General features: G+C 61.6%; 1 long non-coding RNA gene across 1 annotated transcript in view; it reads right to left on the reverse strand.

Moving 5' to 3' along the window:
• LOC102498326 (uncharacterized) overlaps positions 1-15,929 on the reverse strand; it is a 38,408-nt gene extending 22,479 nt beyond the window's left edge. The window contains exons 1-2 of the long non-coding RNA XR_003547140.1: positions 14,908-15,929; positions 13,876-13,966 (exon numbers count right to left, since the gene is read on the reverse strand). This is a non-coding gene — a long non-coding RNA (uncharacterized LOC102498326). The remainder of the gene's footprint in view (positions 1-13,875; positions 13,967-14,907) is intronic.
• Between the last annotated feature and the right edge of the window lie 4,000 nt (positions 15,930-19,929).

A 19,929-nucleotide genomic window follows, 5' to 3' on the forward strand; every position in this document is an offset into this window, starting at 1 on the left:
CAGCCACGGGGTTTCAGGAATAAGCTACAGCGTGATGGCGGGGTTGGACCCGGTGCTCCCCGTAGCTAACAGGCCATGCCCACCCCCAGCCAAGCAGGAGCCAACACAGCAGCAGAGCTGGGCCAGGCGGGTACACTGCGTCTGTCGGGGCCACAGGAGTGAGGCTCGGCAGCATGGGGGTGAGATGCCCCCGTCCAAGGAAAGGCCCCAGGGGCTAGTGCAGGGCCGGGCAGGCCCTCTTCTCCCTTCAGAGGCCAGGGTGCCCACAGCGTGTTCTGAGGCTCAGGTCACACCCTCCCCGTGTGTCTGCCCACCTGCCTGGCCAAGCTCTGTGGGACAAAGCGTGAGTTCCCCGACATGCCTGCCTCAGCTGCACAGCTCCGTGCCTGTGTGGGTGTGGGCCACCATGAGCTGGCAAGATGGCCCAGGCAGGGCCCACGAGCCCCGAGAAGGAGTTGGAGATGAGAGACAGCAGAAGCATGGGCTTCCTGGGGCACCCAACTTCTAAGACAGGAAGACGAGGGACCTGGAGCAGGCACGTGACGTGGACGCTTGGGAGCAGACACAGGAGGCCCAGCCCTACCAGCCTGGCCTAGGCCACATCCCTGCTGCCTCTTGGTCTTTGTTGAACTCTCCAAGCCTCAGCCTCCTGCTCTGTGAAGTGGGGTTGCCGGCTCGCCTCACCGACGCCGTATGCATAGACACTGACGGGCCCCTGGCTGTGGGAGGCGGTAGCTCCTAACTTCTTGTCTGCAAGGCCCAGGCCCCTCGGGCAGCTGCCAGCCCCTGGCCGTGCGAGAGAACAAACTGTCAGGGAAGCTCCCAGACCCTCGCGGGAGGGAAGGCGCACGCCGGGAGGGGAGCAGCAGCTCACGCCAAGATGCTCACAGCAATGCTGCTCACGCGCGGAGGGCTGGAAGCCGCCCAGGTGCCGACAATGGAGCCGGGGACCAGCGGCGGGAAGGCAGCTGCACGGACCCCACAGGCACATGGTGCCTGGCAGAGTCGGCACTGCAGCAGCAGTGGGCGGGCGGCGCGGCGTGGGTGTGGAAGGCGAGACGGGAGTGGACGCAGAGGCGGCGTGGGTGTGGAAGGCGAGACGGGAGTGCACGAAGAGCAGCGGCCTGGGGTGCCCTGGCCTGGGCCTGGCTCTGCGGGCAGTCCCCACGTCTTGCCACCTGCCTTATGGTGCAGGGAAGGGGCTTAGGAGTCCGAGGGTGGGAGCTGACCTGACCCGTCGCTGCCAACGGTGCCGACGCCTCTACTTCGCTGGGCTTGGTGTCTTCACCCCGAGTGGGACAGCCATAGTTCCATGAAGCCAGCGAAGGAAGAGCCTGGCCCTCACCTGGCAGGTGGGTGCTGAGGAAATGCAGCCACCACTTCGCTGGAAGAGGCGGTTGCCAGTAGAGGGGGCTCCTCGCAGACCTGGCAATGCAGACCACCTCATGCCCCCTGCTCTCCCGGCAGTGGGGGCTCCCGCCCTTTCCACTCCTCCCAGTTCCAGCCACCTCATCCTGGTGAGCCAGGCCCCCAGCTGGGAAACCGCTGCCCGCAGACTTCTGGAGTCATTCCTGCAGACTGGTGCCTGGAGGAATGGAGGGGCGGGCATGTACAGAGCAGGGCGGGGAGGGTCCCCAAGCCTCTTACCCCTAGCCCAGGCCACGGTACTGTGGGGCCCCCTGGTAGGAGCGCAGGCTCGTAGGCAAAGAGCAGCCTGGAGCTGCCGCTGTCAGTGTGGAACAGGGCAAGGAGTCGCGGGGTTTCCCACCTCGCACTCTCCCCCTGGGCGGCAGGCTCTGCCTCGGGGAGCAGGCCTTGCGCAAGGCGAGGACCGCAGCTCCTGGTCCTCAGCAGCCTTGAGCCATGGGGAGGCACCCAGGGGCACCCAGGGGTGCTAGGCCCAGGCCTCACCTCAAAGGAGGCCAGAGGATTTTTGTACTTGGAAAGAAGCTTCATCGAGCCTCGGCTCTGACAGGAGCTCCCCCAGGGCCCTGTGAAGTGTGCCTGCCGCGTCCTTCTCGGACCCGACACCCCGCAGCACCCTTGCTGGGTCTTGGAGGTTGTGGGTTTGCGGCCTCATGGTTTTACCAAGCCTGCAAATAGGAAACCAAGGCTTGGCAGGCTCTTGCAGAAAACGGGCAGATCTGGGCTTCAAACTTGGCCTCGAGCGGCCCTTGTTCCCTTTCTAGTGAACCGCACTAGCAGGCAACCTGAGGCTAGGGGCCCGCAGAGGCGCCAAGCCCCCGTGGGGGTCCAGTCTCTCTCTCCTGTGGAAGAAATAAGTGAACTGCAAAGTCACGTCCACGAGGCCCCCGTGTCCCTGCGCCCAGCTGCTCGCCGCCTGGCTGCAGGACAGCACGCCACACCCACCTGCCATTGTTCTGTGATGGGGCCTCTCCAGAGCCCACAGAGCTGAGCACGTACAAGCCCCGCTCGCCGATGAGTTGTAATTTTCCTTCATTTCCCTTCAAAATGCACTAATTAAACGGACATTGTTGAGGCAGCCGATTGGAATTCAAAAACGCATCCTCTTTCTAAAGAACATCCCATTTCTTTGGAGGCGCTGTGTGCATTGTGTAAACTGGCGCAGAGGCACACACGTGCACAAGCGCACACGCACGCACACGTGCACACAGGCGCCTGGGCCTGTGAGATTCCCGTGTCACCTGAATGACAGGTTGTTCTGTCCAGTGCCAACACGGCCTGGTGTCCTGGACCCTTCCCGACGTTCGCTAAGGTTGCTGGAGTGCCAACAAATTTGGGGTGCTCTTTGCACCCCCAGCTGCCACGCCTGTCTCAGAAAGGCTGGTGGGGGCTGGACAGCACCCCCAGGAGGTGCCGTCACCATCCCAGGGTTCTCGTCTCCTCTGTACCCATCTCTGCCCCTCACCGGTGCCCACACAGAGGTTTCCAGAGCCAGCCCGGGCAAAGGGGAGGCGGGTGGGCTGAATGAGCCTGGCCAGATGCTTGGCCCCCCATGCCGTCCTCTCTCCTGGACACTTGGCTCTGGGTCTGGTCGGGCCTCAGCCCTGCCCCACACACCCTCCCAGCCAATGTCCTGCTGGCCTCAGGCTCATCTCAGACGTGCCGGACCCCAGAGTCTCCCAGCTGCCCCCAGAGATCCTGCCCGTCAGGGTCTGCCAAGACCACACCCCTCCCTCCTACTGGCCATGGCTCACAGTGAGGCTGCGGATCCTCCAGCCCCTCCCCTGCGCAGCCAGCTGTGCACACAACATGGCACATGGCCGAGGTTGGGCTGCTCCCCACGAACTCCTGGGGAGAGGCAAGGCAGGTCTCAGCCAGCACAGGGGGAGGCAGGAACCTGAGGGACCCCACACACTCCATGCATGTCCCTGAGTCCCCACAGGACTCAGCTGCCCTGCACCAGGGCACCCCACTGCCCCCGTCCAGAGCAACCTGTTACCCCTCCACTCCTTCCGGCCTCCAGCTTGGGAACCCCTGCCAGACCCTCCAGCTGAGAAGGTCCACAGACCCACAGCCCAGGGCATGTGGAATCCTGGCGCGCATCCCTCAGCTCCCCTGCCTCCCCTGGAGGAGCCAGCCACCCCTCCAGGAGTACACTGGGCTGCTCCGTGGGGAAGGGAGGAAGGGTATGTGGGGCTCCTCACCAACCCCCTCCCACCGCTGCTCTAGGGCAAGCAGGACAGAGCACACTGTACCCCTTCTGAGGCCCTTGAGGGCATACTTCGCCCTGGAGAGGGTAAGAGGACATGGTGGCACCTGTCGTCTTCCTGAGACCCTGACCCCCAGTCCGGATGCCCTGTGGCCAACCAGCCGCTGCAGGCCGCGGGCTCACAACACAGAGGCATGGACCACCTGCCGGCACCCTGGCACACTGCTCATCCATCACTGTCCTGGAGTGTAGCAGGGACAAGAGTTCCAGATTGTGTCCACACCAGGCAGAGGGGACACAGTCACCTGGTGTGAACGGGGGCGGGCGAGCTCCACACAGCACGGCCTGGAGGAGCATGGCCTCTGGGGGCCACAGGTTCCTCGTCGTAGCACTGGACAGCGGCGCCCAGTGGGTCACTCAGCCAGCTGGGGGCCCTCACTGCGGTGCTGGGTTCAGCTGGGCTCGCGAGTCTGCCACCAGGCAGCCCTCAGGCTGCTCCGTCTCCTCGTCCTGCGGGAGCTGGCAGACCCAGGAGCACGCCCCTAACAGGTCCGGCCTCGAGGTGGAGGGGAATCGCCCATCCCAGGGACTGGCCGTGACCCTATTACTCTCACACGGCCGGCTGCAGTTCGAGACTCGGACTCGCAGCTAGAAAGTCCAGCCGGACATGTGTGCATGTGTGCCCGAAATCCCAGGAGGAGAGTGGAGGAGACGGGATTGCAGCATGGCCATCCCCGGGGCAGTGGTTTCTTGTTTTCCTTCTCTCTCTCCCTCTCTCGCTCTCCAGTGAGCGCAGGCACCCTATGGGGAAAGCAAGCAAGCATCCAGTGCTGGGACAGCCCGGTGACCTTTTCCTTCCCCTGACGTTTGCAGGGTGTACTCCCAGGAACCCCCCTCCTGGCGAATCCCACTTCACATAGGAGACTGGCCCCGAGGACTCGGTGACCTGCCTAGGGCCGGCCACACGGCTCACACCTCCAGCCCAGGGCACTGGGACAATGAGTCTGGGGGTCTCAGAGCACCCTGCCCCAGCCCGCCCAGGACTGGGCAGCCCCTTAAAGGGCCTACAGAGGCTGGGAGGGGCAGAGTGCCTTCCAGGGTGCCCATCCCCACCCCAGCAAAGCCCTCTGTCAGGAGCCCACCGAAATGCAGCCATGCTGGAGGAGACCTGGGCTTGGGCCACCCCGCACCCACCAGCAGCCTCGCCCTGAGGGAACAAGGCCAGGACCGGGACCATCACAGCTCTGCCACCAGGGGTCTGAGTGGCCCCAAGGCCCACTCACCCACCTTACTACCTTCCCTTCCATCTGGCCCAAGAGGCCTGGCCTTGGTCACCAGGGAGGGCCTCTCCCAAATGCCCAGACCTGACCCCAGCTCCCAGCCTACCCTGGGGACTGGACAGGAGATAGCCGGGAGAGTGGAGGAGACGGGATTGCAGCATGGCCATCCCCGGGGCAGTGGTTTCTTGTTTTCCTTCTCTCTCTCCCTCTCTCGCTCTCCAGTGAGCGCAGGCACCCTATGGGGAAAGCAAGCAAGCATCCAGTGCTGGGACAGCCCGGTGACCTTTTCCTTCCCCTGACGTTTGCAGGGTGTACTCCCAGGAACCCCCCTCCTGGCGAATCCCACTTCACATAGGAGACTGGCCCCGAGGACTCGGTGACCTGCCTAGGGCCGGCCACACGGCTCACACCTCCAGCCCAGGGCACTGGGACAATGAGTCTGGGGGTCTCAGAGCACCCTGCCCCAGCCCGCCCAGGACTGGGCAGCCCCTTAAAGGGCCTACAGAGGCTGGGAGGGGCAGAGTGCCTTCCAGGGTGCCCATCCCCACCCCAGCAAAGCCCTCTGTCAGGAGCCCACCGAAATGCAGCCATGCTGGAGGAGACCTGGGCTTGGGCCACCCCGCACCCACCAGCAGCCTCGCCCTGAGGGAACAAGGCCAGGACCGGGACCATCACAGCTCTGCCACCAGGGGTCTGAGTGGCCCCAAGGCCCACTCACCCACCTTACTACCTTCCCTTCCATCTGGCCCAAGAGGCCTGGCCTTGGTCACCAGGGAGGGCCTCTCCCAAATGCCCAGACCTGACCCCAGCTCCCAGCCTACCCTGGGGACTGGACAGGAGATAGCCGAATGCCTAGATCTGACCCCAGCCCCCAGCCCACCCTGGGGACTGGGCAGGGGGACAGCCAGGAAGTAGCGGGAAGAGAGGCACTGGACGGTGACTGCCCACAGCAGGAAGCAGAGCAGGGCAAGGTGGGGACCTGTGAGGTGACGCCATCCCTGGGGGCTACATCAGCGTCACCCTAATCACGAAGCCCCCCTTGCCTCCACGCCAGAGGCCAGCCAGCCTGCTTACACACCCCGGGGGCCGGGGGCCTCCCTCCTGCCGGGCAGCGGCTACAAAACTCGTCCTCATTTGATCTGAGTGGGCCTGGGGTCCCATTTCCGCCTCCACGGGGCTGACCTTCAGCTAGCCAAGCCTCGACCAGAGCGGCAAGCGTGGGCACTCGTGAGCGGGGCGCGGTGTCCCGAGAGCGGGGCGCGGGGCGCGGGCCCACAGCGAGAGGCTTCCTCCAAGACGGAGCTCTGACACTGCAGAGTCCCGGCTGGGAAGTCAGGGCTCTCCCCCCCACAGCTGGCAGGAACAGCACAATCATCCAGAGGCCACCCTGAGACGGGCAGCAATGCCCTGCCTGGAGAGGTGGGGACAGGGCAGGGGGCAAGCGAGCGAGGGAGCGAGGGGGCAGGAGCATGGCCTTGTCCCTCTTAGCACCACTTAGCCCAACTGTTAAAGACATTCCGAGGCAGTCAGCCTCAGGGGAAGCCATAAATCTCAATAACCATCAGCCCAAGTTTTCTCCCCGCCTTGAAACAACAGGTGCGTCTCATTGGCCGCCAGGCTGCGAGGGCTCTGATAAAAGCCACTCCTGCAAACCCCCAGGCCAAGTTCCTGTCACTCAGGCAGCCAGGGCTCAGGGGCCTTCGAGGACGTGCAGGGGCAGCAGGGCAGCGGGCCGGGGAGTGGGTGCTGATGTGCGGCTCCAGCTCGCCGGTGGCTTCCTCGTAGCTGCCCAGCCCCTCGAGTGGCCCTCTGACCACTGCTTGGTCACCACCCGTGGCAGCATGCTCACCTCTCCACCAAGCCCGCTGTCCCTCTCAGCCAACACCTCTGAGGGGAGTTGGCTGGTGCTCATTCAAATCCGCCTCTGGGGACAGCCCTGGGCTCCTGGCCCTCCTCGCCCGGGGGCCCGGGGGCATCGGGGCCCTGGAGGCTGGAGCCCACCAGCCGTGCTGGGCGGCCAGTGCCCCGAGCTGAGAGGACAGGCCTCTGCCTCCACGCACCACAGTCGTCCTGGCGGTGCCTGTTCATGGACAGCAAAACGGTTTTGGGAAAGCTGCCGGGACGTGGGGGGCTGGCAGCAGCCACCGTCTGCTCCACTCCGAGCAAGGCTCTCTTCCGCCCTGGGACTCCTCGTCCCCAGCCCGCTGGGTGACCACACTGGTAAGGTGGCCCTGTCCCTTCTCCCAGGTGCGTCCGGTGTCAGGAAGCTGGGTGCCGTCCCTGGGCACTGGCCATGATTGGGCACCTCTGGGTCCCTCCCAGGTGTGACCTCATTGGTGTGGCAGTAACCACGGCCAGGTTAGGGGACTGGGGACCCCAAGCCACTCCCGTTCTATGGGGGATGGAGATTACCAGAAGCCCTGCCTGTCTCTCCCCAGGGAAGCTGGGCACGGGGCTGCCCGGGCTCGGCCCACGCCATGGGAGGAGGGAGGAGTCACTGAGCACCAGGCCCTCCTCCAGACTGGGGGTTCCCTGAGGGCGGACGCTGGGCGGTGGGACTCGCCCCCCCTTGGCTCTCAGGAGCCTCTTCCCTCCTCAGATGGCCCATCCACCACATGGGGCTGCCGCGACGGCCCGTGAGGAATCGCGGAGGCCAGGGACGTGGCTGGCTCCCCAGGCACCCTCGCCATCCTCCGTGTGCCCTGGCTGGCTGGAGCCCAGAGCCCACCACAGGGGTGCACAGACATCAAGGCAAGTTCTGCTCTCCCTGGGGGCAGCCTGGACACGCCGCGGCCACACGTTGCCATTGTCATGCCCTCTGCCACGAGTGTGCCGCGAGGGTTCGTCGTGTTCGGGACAAGGGCGTTTGCTCCTGGAGAGCACGGAGCGGGGCCCTGAGCCCATGGCCCAACCCCCATCTGGTCAGTGTCCCTGCAGCAAGAAGCCAGCAAGCCCCGAGTAGACAGAGCAGAGGCAGACTGAGAGTGGGAGCCAGGCCTCTGTTCCCCAGGGAGGGCCTGGTCGTCAGCCTGGGGTCCTGGTTGCTCTCGGGGTCTCTGGAGCAGCAGTGAAAGAGTACAGAGGTGTAAGCACAGCTGCCCTCTGGCCCAAAGGCCCCCACTGCCCGGATCTGTGCCACCACCCTCATGCCAGCCCACACCTAGCTCCACATGGACCTTCCACGTGTCTCCGTCCCTGACTGCGAGGCCCGTGGTGGTGGGGACTTCACGTGTGCTTCCCAACTGAGCAAACGGTGCCAGCGCCCTACTGTGCTGGGCAGGGTCCTGAAGGCCTCTCGCCCAACACACGTACCAGATGCAGTCCCCTCCCCTGGAGCACCATGGAAGCCCCTTGACTGCTACAAGCCCAGGACGCTGCCAACCAGCCCGCCCTGAGATCGGGACAGGACTGAGCCTTCCCATCCGTGAGAGGAGGGAGCTGAAGAGTCTGCGAGCTGGAGCCGCTGCAGGGGCCAGCTGCCTCGAGGGGCAGACCTCCTGCTGCGGGCTGTGGGGAGCACCTCGGGCAGGGCGTGGGCAGCGGGGAGCAGTCCTCTGGACAGGAGGGGACAGAGCCTGAAGGTGACTGCCACCGCCCACAGCAGCCCAGAGGCAGCTCACCCTAGCTGAGCCTCTGGGTGAGGACACAGCCTGGCCAGCGCTGTGATTTTAGCCTGTGAGACCTGAGCAGAGGGCCCGGGGAAATCAGCCTATGGGGACCAGCAGGTGGCATAGTGGCTAAGTTGCTGGACTCCCATGTAGCCGACCGCGGTTCAAGTCCTGGACCCAGTGGCTTAAACTCACGCCGGGTGCGTGTGCGTGCGTGCCCAAGATCCCGAGAGGAGAATGGAGGAGAAGGGATTGCGGCGTGACCATCCCCCCTGGGGGGTGATTTCTCGCTTTCTGTCTCTATGTCTCTCTCTGTCTGTCTGGCGAGCGCACGCGCCCTACAGTGAAAATCTCTCCAAAAAAAAAAAAAGTTAGCTATCACACTATGGAATCCAAATCTTGCACTCATGCCTCTTTGCGGCATTCCAGAAATACATAACATTGAACATCCCCAGGCTAACTGTGATATTAGCATCTCAAATTCAAAGTATGTAAAACTAATCTCTTGACAAACTTCCTCCTTATCCTGTATTTTCTGACTAATATCACTAGTTACCTTGTCTTGAAGGCAGACAACTCTTTTTTTTTCTCTTTCTTATAATCAATAACAAGCTCCTCTCCAAGTTACAGCTTAAATATTTCTTGACTCTGTCCTTCATTTTGCCTCATAATACTACTGCCCTGCTTCAATCTATAATACAATTTTGGCTGGATAAAAGCCAAAATTGAAATTAAGTGAGCCAAGGACATCAGTTCCCAAGAACTCCTAAGAACACTACAAGTAAACTGAAACCATTGCAAGTTTCCAAAGTTTCAGGCCTCTAAGCCATGTAGCCATTGTCATAACATGATTCCAACCTTGAACTCACTTGCTTTATTGTGCTGATGGTGATTTCTCGCTTTCTGTCTCTCTGTCTCTCTCTGTCTTTCTGGTGAGCACATGTGCCCTAGAGCAAAAACCTCTCCAAAAACACAAACAAACAAACAAAAATCATGCCCATCGTCTGACCACAGGGATGGTGGCCACACACGTGCCATGTCAGTGTTTGTAGGCTTCGCCTTGTGGCAGGCAGCCCTCTACCCCCACCCTGACACATGCCCCCACACTCCCTCTGACACGCATGTCCCACACGGATTCAGAGTTCTGGGGAGCACTGGCCGTCCACGTTGCCGTGACCGGCTCCGTCATGTTCACAGGACTTTGAAAGGGCCGTGGGCAATGGGATTAAGGTACCAAGTTTATTTTTTCGCAGCAAATTTTGAACTGCATGCATAATTTTTTCATAGTACACGTCGTCACGAACTTCGGAAGCCCTCTCATGTCTGCTCGCTTCCTTCTCTTTCTTGTGCCAGCCCTCCCCCACCAGTGTGTCCTAGAGCCTAAGGAGCCTCCATGCCCCTGCACCTTCCACCTCGGGTAGCCCTCAGCGTGTCCTAGAGCCCCCTCCCCACCACCCAGCCTCCGATCCGACCGCACATGCAGTCGGCTACCTGCATGACAGACTCCCAGTTCTCGGGGGAGACGGGCTCAGAGGGGTCGGTAACCCTCCTCGGCTTGCGCGGCCAGCGTGAGCCTCCAGGGCCTGTGTCCCAGGAACAAGGCGCTGCGGTACAGGTCCTTCCTGGAGGAGGACATAGACACCCCATCCTCTTGCCTATCAACATAACATAAAAGCTCATCTGGAAATAAATAAACCTGCTTGGAGGAGCAGGACCTTTCAAAAAGAAAATCAAGATTCCCAGAGGGGGAATTTACGATGGAATTGCAGATTTGGGCTGGAGCTGTTTCCGGCCATAGCCCAGAACAGCCAAGGGAGGGCTGCAGCACCCCCACCCGGGGAATGCCTTCGCTCCTGCCCCGCCAGATCCCAGAGCAGCGGAGCCCAGGCGTCACCTGGGGCCACCAAGCCTCGCTCTGAGGTGGACCCTAGGGAAAGCACAGGCCTTGGGACCGTGCACTGGGGAGCCTAAGGAGCCGCCATGCCCCCGCACCTTCCATCTCGGGCAGCCCTCGGTGCCAGAGTCGTCCTGGGGACGTGAGTGACCTGGTCCTGTCGCTGCCCGACAACCAGTGGAGAGTTGAACGAGAGGCCAGCTCGGGCCTCTGACCTCTCACCAGTCTGGGGCCAGGCCCAGGACGAGAACACCCCGAGATTCCTGGGTAGGGGGGACATGGCCCCTAGGGAGTGCCGGACGGTCACGCTGCCTGCTAGCTGCCCAGACCGTGGGCAGGCAGTGTGTCGTGGTACTGCGGGGAGCAGCAGCACTCGCTTTGAAGGCCTTGTTTCCATGTACTTATGGACAGTCGGATGCCGCCCTATGCCCTGGGCCCCTGCCCTGGGTCTTTTCCTGCCTGCTGCAGGAGGCCTGACTGCATCAGACAAGGAATGGAGGGAAGACCATGCCTGACCAAGGCCTCGCAGCAGGGACATTGGTGCCTTCCATGGTGACACGGCTCCTCATCCCCCCAAGTCTCAGCTAGAGGGAACCAGGAGGGCTGGGGTGCCTTTACACAGATACATGTGGCCTGACCGCTGAGGACAGGGGCAAGCCACCTGCCCTTGTCTGGTGGCATCAAGGCCCAGCTGTGAAGTGCTGGTCCCTGCAACCTCCAGCCTGACCCTTGTCCTGGAGGCTGTGAGGCCAAGACAGCCAGACCTTGCATGTCCACTGCTGCATGTGGGGCGGTGGGCTCACACCAGATGCGGCCTAAGCCTCTGCTCTCAGCCCTCGCCGCCACCCCCACCAGGTTCAGAATCCACTCCCATTTCAGCTAGTGAGGGGATGGCCAGAGGGGCACGGGGTCCAGCTGATAAGCAAGCCCTCGTGTTCTTCCAGAAAGATCTGAAGTCTCACCTTCCATCACCTTGCAGTCCCCTGGTGACCCTGGCTTCACTCACTGATGCCATGTTGAGCTGGCCTCTGTCCAGCATCCCCTAGGCCTACCCATGCCTTCCCCACCTGACTTCGGACAGTCACCCCGAGGAGGAGTCTCCCCCTTCCACAACAAGGAGGATCCCGTGGGCCGGCAAGCGTCACTCAATAGCATGCGAAGACTCCACCCCTGGGGATCTTCATTAAGGAAAGAAGGTGCACGTTAGCAGACCATCCAACCACTTCCACCCACCAGGGCCTCAGGAGGGGTGCCGCAGCTCTGTGTGAGAGTCTGTGACTTCTGGTCTAAGCTGTAAGTATCCACCTAGCCATCCAGCCATCCAGCAGTCCAACCACCCATCCAGCCACCATCTATCCATCCATCCAGACATCCATCTACGTACTCGCCCACCCACATCCTCAGTCATCCATCCACCATCCACCACCTACCCACCCATCACCCCACCATCCACCATCCATCCATCCATCCACCATCCATCCATCATCCATCCATCCAGCCACCGTCCATCCGTCCATCCAGACATCCATCTACGTACTCGCCCACCCCCTCAATCCCTCCATCCAGCCCCATCCATCCACCATCCATCCATCCATCCATCATCCATCCATCCACCATCCATCCATCCATCCACCATCCAGATATCCATCTACGTACTCACTCACCCACATACTCAGTCATCCATCCACCATCCACCATCCACCCAGCCACCATCCATCTATCCATCCACCATCCAGCCACCATCCATCCATGTACCCATTCATTCATTCACTTACCCACCCCCATTCATCCAAACACACATTTGCCCACCCCAACCACACATTCAAATATCACCCATTCACCCATCTATCCATGCGCCCACCCACCCACCGGCCACCCATCCATTCACGTGCCTTTTCGGAACCCACTCAGCACTCCTCAGGTCTTACTGTTTGCTAGCCCCAGAGGGCACAGATGCATCAGCTCGTGCCGGCCTTTGAGGGCAGACTCAGACACAGAGACTTACTTACAAAGCACAGTCGGAGCAGGCATTAGGCCTGGCTGGGTCTTAGCCAACAGGACGAGTGGCCAAGGTTGTGTGGTGTGCTGTCCCTGCACCATCTCCTGAGGACTTCCCGCAGAGACTCGTGCCAGCCTTCCGTGCCCCCTGCTTTCGCATGTTCTCCTGCCCGAACTCCCAGAGCCCCCGTGTCCTCGAGGCGCAGCCACAGCGAAGGCTCCAGTGTGTTCCCGAAGCACTGACCACACTGCGTCCAAGCAGCCTGCTTCCCGGCCCCTCGGCTGGGTGCTCCCTGGAGGCACAGCACCGGCAGCGTGCCCACACAGCCGAGAGAGAGCCAGATGGAAGCAGGCTGGGGCAGGGCGGGACGGCCATGCCTGTTTATTTACATGTATTTTTAGTTTATGTCGTCTTCAAGTTCTATTTATTTATTTCTGTCCATCAAAGTAATGCCTTCATTATGTACATCCTTTTCAACAGAATTGTACATTTTGGGGTCTGTCGAGTGTCCCTTCCCTTCTCACCCCGCCGTTCACGGCCCTCTCTCCCCGACCCTGGTACCAAGAGCAGTCCTACCTGCTGCTGCACCTCCAGGTCTTTCTGTTTCTGCTGTAGAGTGCAGAACTCAGTACATATTGAGCGGGGACCAAGCCTGTCCATGACCTGCCCGCCAGGGTCTCAGGCCAGCTGCTGCCCCCCAGGCTGAGGTCTGCCTTTGCGGCTCCATGGCCCCACATGTGGCACCTACTGCCTGGCTTGAGGATGGCTCTTAGGTCCTGGGAAAGATGCCCCAGACTGTGCCCAGCCCTAGCCTGCAGGGAAACCAAGGAGCCTTTGGAAAGCCTCTAGCCCAACCCTGCCCAGCTGGCACCCTACCCAGAGGTACGTGGCCCAGTGGGGGCGACTGGGAGTCCCTCTGGGGGCGGGCCCACTCCTGGGGCCCGTCAGAGACCCCGGACGTAGAGCCTTGGTTCATCCCCTGCAGTAACCATCCCTTAGAGGCCCAGAGCCAGGCCCCTGACCGTTAGCCCTGGGCACTCGAGCCCACATCCCCCAGCACACGCCGCTTAGCCCAGAGCCAGGCCCTTGACCGTTAGCCCTGGGCACTCGAGCCCACATCCCCCAGCACACGCCGCTTAATGTTTAACTCCCCGCGAGGCCCCAGCTGCTGATGCAGCCGAGTAACTTGCACGCGCGAGACGGTTCAGAGGAACCGACCGGAGCCCATCTGGCGCCAGCCACGCGCCACCTTGCCTCTGGCCCTGTGGAGGGCGTGGGGGTAAAGGGCTGTCCTGGCTCCCCAGCTCTTATTGGGTGGGGCCAGGTGGGGGGTCTCAGGGGCACAGGCTCCACCCACTATTCTCCCAACCCCCAGCCCGATGCGCCAGCCTCTGTCAAAGGATGCCTCCCCAGGGAGTCTGCTCAAGGTCCCAACCCACCCGCCCCAGAGAGACCGGCACCTCTTAAGCGGGGCGGAGGATCCTCCTAGCGTCCTGTACTCTGCGGGCCTATGTGACACAGCAGCATCCACCGCTCCACACCGGGGCTCCCCTGAAAGCAGACCCGGGGACAGGATTCAGTAGAGTCCCCCCTCACTGTCCCCAGGGTCACCTGTGCCCAGTGCACTGGTTCAGAGTCGCCCATGGCCACCCCAGCACCTCCAGCAAGCCACCCCTGTAACTCAAGGGCAGGGAGAGTCGACAGAGCTCGGGGAGGGCTGCCAGCCGCTCACTGTGGCCCCCGCGGGCCAGGCCCTGTGTGGGTGCCCTCTGCCCTCAGCTCTTGGGTTAGCCCTGCTAATGGGAGGCCACCCCACCAGCCCCACGCAAGACACAGGGAAATTGAGGAGGCCACTCAGGCCCTGGGCCCTCGCTGGGTGGCCGGGCCACGGTGCTGGAGCTGTAGGTCCAGGGGGCCGCGGGACAGGACTCAGAGCTCAGAGTCTGGTGGGTGAAGCCAGCAGGTCGCCACCCCTCCTCTCAGGCCTATCCAGGGAGGCTGCCCGGGGTCCTAGTGCAGGATGGAGCAGGGAGAAGGGGCAGCCTCCTGCCCTCTGTAAGCGGAGAGAGCGTGAAATGGCGAAGGGATTGCACACCTGCGGGGACGCTAACCCTCACCCCTGAGCAGAGACCAGCCCTGCCCAAACAGGGTCCCTGGAGCACCTTAATTAGGTAGGCGCTTCCTTCTCTTCCTCGTGGAATACCCCACTGGCAATGAGGTGGGAGAAACACCCCCATAATTGACAGCGAGACTGCAGTCCGAATCCTGCCTGTGGACAGCAGACCCCAGGCCCACCCCAGGCCCACCCCAGACCCACCCGGCCTCTCTCCCTCTCCGTCCCATATCGGCATCAGGCTCCAGGCTTGGCTCGGCCCCACCCCGCCCTGGAAAGAACACACCTCAGAGCCAGCCTGCCCCCCTTCGGCCGAGCGCGCTCAGGTGGGGGTCAGGTGTGCAGAGCGGAAGTCAGCCCCTCCTCCCCTCCTGCTCACCTCCGGGCGCACGGGCCACCTCCAGGGCTCCAGAGCCTTCCTGGTGGTCCAGTCCTGAGCTTCCTGCAGCCCTGTCAGGCCCACAGAGGGCACACGAGTTCCCCTTGAGCAGGAAATTCGGCCTGCGCCCTCAGCCCTGTGGGCAGGGTTGGCCGGCCCTGTTCTCCAAAACACCCACACCTGCCGCAGCCTCCACCTCCACCACCACTCTGGGCCAGAAGGGGCTGGCTGCTGCCAGGCTTCAGGAGCAGGCAGAGGAGCACCTGTCCCCCTGGGCGGTGGCTCTGAGTGCCGGACGGCAGCTGTTGTGGAGGCTGGACTGGGCCGAGGGGTGGCCCAGGGCTGGACGGCACCGCAGCTCCGAGCAGGAGAGCTGCCGCCGAGATGTGCACCAGAGCTGGCCACGCGGGGCGGCAGGAGCCTCGCACGTGCGGCAGGAGTTGGCCTCCAGCTGGCACCAGCACAAAGGCCAGAGTCGGGGGGTCTCCTTAACCTTGGGGCACGACCGTCAGACAGACAGACATGCCACCGTCCTCCCCGAGCTCCAGAAGCTTCTTCCAGGCCTAGGCCTCCTCCACCCCGGAGGTCTGCTGCGGCCCCAGCTGCTGAGTGGGTGACTCGCACAACACAGAAGCATGACAGTGGGGACACAGAATGCACATGAAGGACCGTAAGGAAACTAGGTCACGGGCCAGCCCCAGGGCTCAGGACGAGCCACCAGGAAGCCCTGGCCTCAGCCTTTCGGTACCAAAGCTGCATTTTCTGTGCTGGGTGGCGCTCCGGGGACTGGGTGCCTCTCTTCTGCAGCCTGCCGAGGGGGGCCTGGCATGCCCCTGCTGACCTGCCTACGTCTGCCCAGGCCCATCTCGCCCCACCCCTGCCAGGGCACGGCCAGCCACCATCCCTGATTCTCCCCAGACTCACGGGCTACAGGGCTCTTTTTGAAAGAGCTTGGATCTCAGAACCTGACCCATAAGAACTAAAGTCCCCACCCTGGGCCAGACCTTGGGGCCACAGCAAACAGCACCGCCCAGCGAGGCGACCCCATGGGCAGATGCCAAGTTCTCGTCCAGAACCTTCCTGGGTAGCTGGGTACTCCTCCAGTGTCCTTGGTCCAGGGCGGGCTGGAGCACAATGGGTCACCTCGCCAGGACCCAGACAGGGTGTCTCTCAGTCTCCCTCTCTGTGTCTCCCACACAAATGGTTTTTGGGGTGTTTTGTTTTGTTTTGTTTTTGAGAGGTTTTTGCTATAGGGTGCGTGCACTTGTCAGAAAGACAGAGAGAGACAGAGAAACAGAAAGCGAGAAATCACACCGCCCCCAAGGGGATGGCCACGCCGCAATCCCTTCTCCTTTATTCTCCTCTCAGGATCTTGGGCACGCACACACATGTGCCCGGCATGAGTTTAAGCCACCGGGTCCGGGATGCAAACCACGGTCAACTACATGGAATCCAGCGACATAGCCATTACACTAACTGCTGGTCCCATGAATAGATGTTTTTAAAAGCTTTTCAAAAATCTACATCCTGGGCCTAGCGGGTTAATGTGGTTAAGGCGTGGACTCCCACATGGCCCACAGCAACGTGAGTCCCAGACCTGGCAACTTGCTTTCTCACTTTCCGTCTCTCTCTTTCTCACTCTCTGTGTCTCTCTCTGGTGAGCACATGTGCCCTATAGTAAGTTAAAGAAAATTAATGATGATGGGACCAGCAGTTAGCGTAATGGCTGTGTCGCTGGACTCCCATCTAGTCAACCGCGGTGCGAGTCCCGGGCCTGGTGGCTTAAACTCATGCCGGGCACATGTGTGTGCGTGCCCAAGATCCCGAGAGGAGAATGGAGGAGAAGGGATTGTGGTGTGGTCATCCCCCCTGGGGGTGATTTCTCACTTTCTGTCTCTCTGTCTCTCTCTGTCTCTCGGGTGAGTGCACATGCCCTATAGCAAAAACCTCTCAAAAGAAAAAAAAGAAAAGAAAATTAATGATGATAATAAAAGTAAATAAATAATTAAAAAAAAAAAAAACTACATCCCAGCATGGCCCTATGGCCTATTGGGTAGCAGAGGTGGGGCCCACATGGCCAGCCAAGTTTTGAATCCCATCCCTGGTGGCTTGAGGAACACACCAAGTGCATGTGCGCCCCGAAGCCCAGCAGGTGGGGTAAGGAGAGGGTTACAGCAGGGCCGCACCCCAGCGGGCGCTTTCTCCCTCCCCTTGTCCCTTGTCACTGCGAGCAACATGTCCTCTGACAGAAGCATGTCCCGGGACAGGCAGCCTGCCCTCCTGCGTCTCAGGGTCCCGCCCACAGGACAGAACTGCGAGGACTCCAGCTCATCACGAGCCCACTGCGGGCGGCCAGGTCCCCGCAAGGCTGCCACGTGAGCAGAGACCGGGTGCTGGCCACGACGTTCCCATGTTTAGAGCTTTCGTCCTACATTTGCGCAGCCGCCCAGGAGCCCACTGGCTGCGCGGATCCGGGAGCGGAGCAGAGAGCAGAGCCGGGAGCCGGGAGCCGGGAGCCTGGGCCTTCCAGACACCCTTGCAGTTTGGGCCATGTGTCCCCCGGGGAGGGAGAGGAACGTTCAGGGACAGTAAATAAAGTGATGGCAGGGAGAATGTTGTCCCAGCACCGACCTCATCCCCTCCCTCCCCTCGATCCTGTCCTCAGCCTGGGCTTGCGTCACAGCGATGGGCAGCTGGGTCAGCACATCCTGGCGGGCAGCTCCCAGGGGTGGCCAGGGCCAAGGTGGATGCCGGTTCTTGGACGGGAGCCTCTACCAGGGCTGTCCTGTCCATGGTCTCCAGGCCCCGGGGGCACAGTGGGACCGAGGCGGAGGCCTAGCAGCACACAGCACCCAGTGCAGGCCGACCAGGGCCCTGCTGGCACCCGCTCCGCTTCCAGTGCAGCTTGAGGGACCACCTTAGAAACATCAGCCCCTGCTCAGGACCTGAAGAAAAAAAGCCCCCGAGGCTATGGGCTCTGTCTTGGCCAAGGAAGCATCTAATGACCACTGCTGGACTTTCACACCAGGAAACCAGCTCCGGGGATCCTGGGCACCTCCTCTTGTTGGCAAGTACTGTGAACCCAGTGGGCTTTCCTTTATCACTATGGCTGCTAGGAAGCTCACACTAAGTGACAGGACAAGCACTGGCTGGCTCCTCTTTGGCTCTTTCCCCTCCCTCTAGATTATTTTTCAAGTTTCTCATTTAAACCCAAAAAGCATCTAATTTTCTAGTATACCCAGCCATGTAACATTGTATAATAAATCATTTCCAATGTGTACTTAAAATGCTCACATGTATAAGCACATATATGTGTACACATGTACACAAATGGTCTTCAGAGCCTTCCCTTTTTAGAAAGCATTGCCCTTTCTATATCCTTAACAAACGTCAGCTCAGGTCCCTCCCATGGGCCCCCTGAGGTCTCCCCCCGCCCTCAGTACACTGTAGCCCTCAAAGGACACTGCTGGAGAGTGGGGAGCAGACAGGTGGCCCCTTGCCTCAATTCTGCCTTGCCCAATAAACACCTGGCCTTGGAGAGACCTTACACAGCCCCCAGAGTGCGCCTGGAAAATGGCATGGGCCCTGAGACACCCCGAGCGTGTGTCTGCCTCTCAGGGCACCCTCTTCCTGAGTCTGGACTCCCACTTCCACAAGCTGACAAGAGCCGTGGACACTACTGGCGGAGAAACCCCCAGGCCGGCCCGCCTCGGCGTGCTGGGCGGGGTACGAGGCCATCTCCTCGCTCCCGGCTCTGCGCTCGAGCTCCCCCGAGGCAGGGCCCACCCTCGGCATCTGCCTGCATGGCCGTCCGGCCTGAGCGCAGCACCCCGGCCCCTCCCCACAGCAGTACAGGGCTCTGCCCGGGACTGGCCGCTCGTCCCACAGGCCTTGTCCAAGGACCATGGCCCAGAAAGCAAGTCCTGGTGAAGTTCAAAGACGAGGACGCACCCGCTGCCCGGCCCCCCTCGCCCCCGACCCAGGCGGTCACCCGCCACCGGCACGCTCTGCACCGCGGAGCTTGCTCTGCTGGTCCTTAAAAGCAGTTCATCCACACGCAAAGTGCACGAGAGAAAGGGTAATCGGTATTAATATTAGTTATGTTATTGATTTCGGCTTTAGCCATTGATTTTCAGTCCAGGCCCCTTTTACAAGGCTCTTTGCGGAAGACGCATGGGTGCTGCCCACCGTGCTGTGCAAGCGGCCCACGCTGGGCTAGGGCCTGCCAAAATCTCCCCAAAGGGAAACAGGGGTGGTGGGCGGCCTGCGGCTTGAATCCTCAGCAAGGAGCTAACCTTAAGATCTGGGCCACCTCATTCATTCAGCAACGTGACCCTAAAAGCCACCAGCTGCCCTGGCTCTGTCCCCCACCTGGGCCCTCTGCTGGGCTTGCCCACACTGAGCTCCTACCCCGCCCTCCTCCCCACCCTCCAGAATCCCCAGGGCCTGCCAAGGGCAGTCTGTGCTCCGGGCCTCCCAGCTCCCCTACCCCCACTAGCCCGGTTGCAGCCACTGACGGGGCTGGGGGCTGAGGGGACAGCTGTGGAAGCCGGGGTCTCAGCCCCCTTACCTGCTGGGATGGCCCCAGCCCGGCTACTGCACACACAGGTCGGTGGAAGGAAGGAGTGACCACAGGCATTTCCAAACACCTACTGTGTGCCTGGTCACAGGACCCTAGCCGGCTGGAGGGCAATCTAGACCATGGGGGGGAGGCTAAAGGTGACCTTACCCCCACAGAGAGGGGCTCCTCCTGCCGCCCCGCCTTGCCCAGGGCTGGAGTAGAAGGGCCCAGAGCCAAGGTTTCCTCACCTGCCGAGGCCCTGCCCTCAGGCGCCCCCGGCCTCTCCCACCTTCCCCTCCCACCCCCAGGCGGCTCCATCTCTCTGCCACCACGGCTGAGAATGCCACAGGCAGATCCGAGAAAGCCAGAACTCGGCTTTCTGGTTGTTCCCCAATTTCTGGCAAGTGACGCAATACCAGGAGTCACTCACTCATCCCATAACCGTTCCCCTACTTTTGAAA

This window comes from Tupaia chinensis, unplaced genomic scaffold (genome assembly GCF_000334495.1).
Source record: "Tupaia chinensis unplaced genomic scaffold, TupChi_1.0 Scaffold143602_1, whole genome shotgun sequence".
NCBI lineage: Eukaryota > Metazoa > Chordata > Mammalia > Scandentia > Tupaiidae > Tupaia > Tupaia belangeri.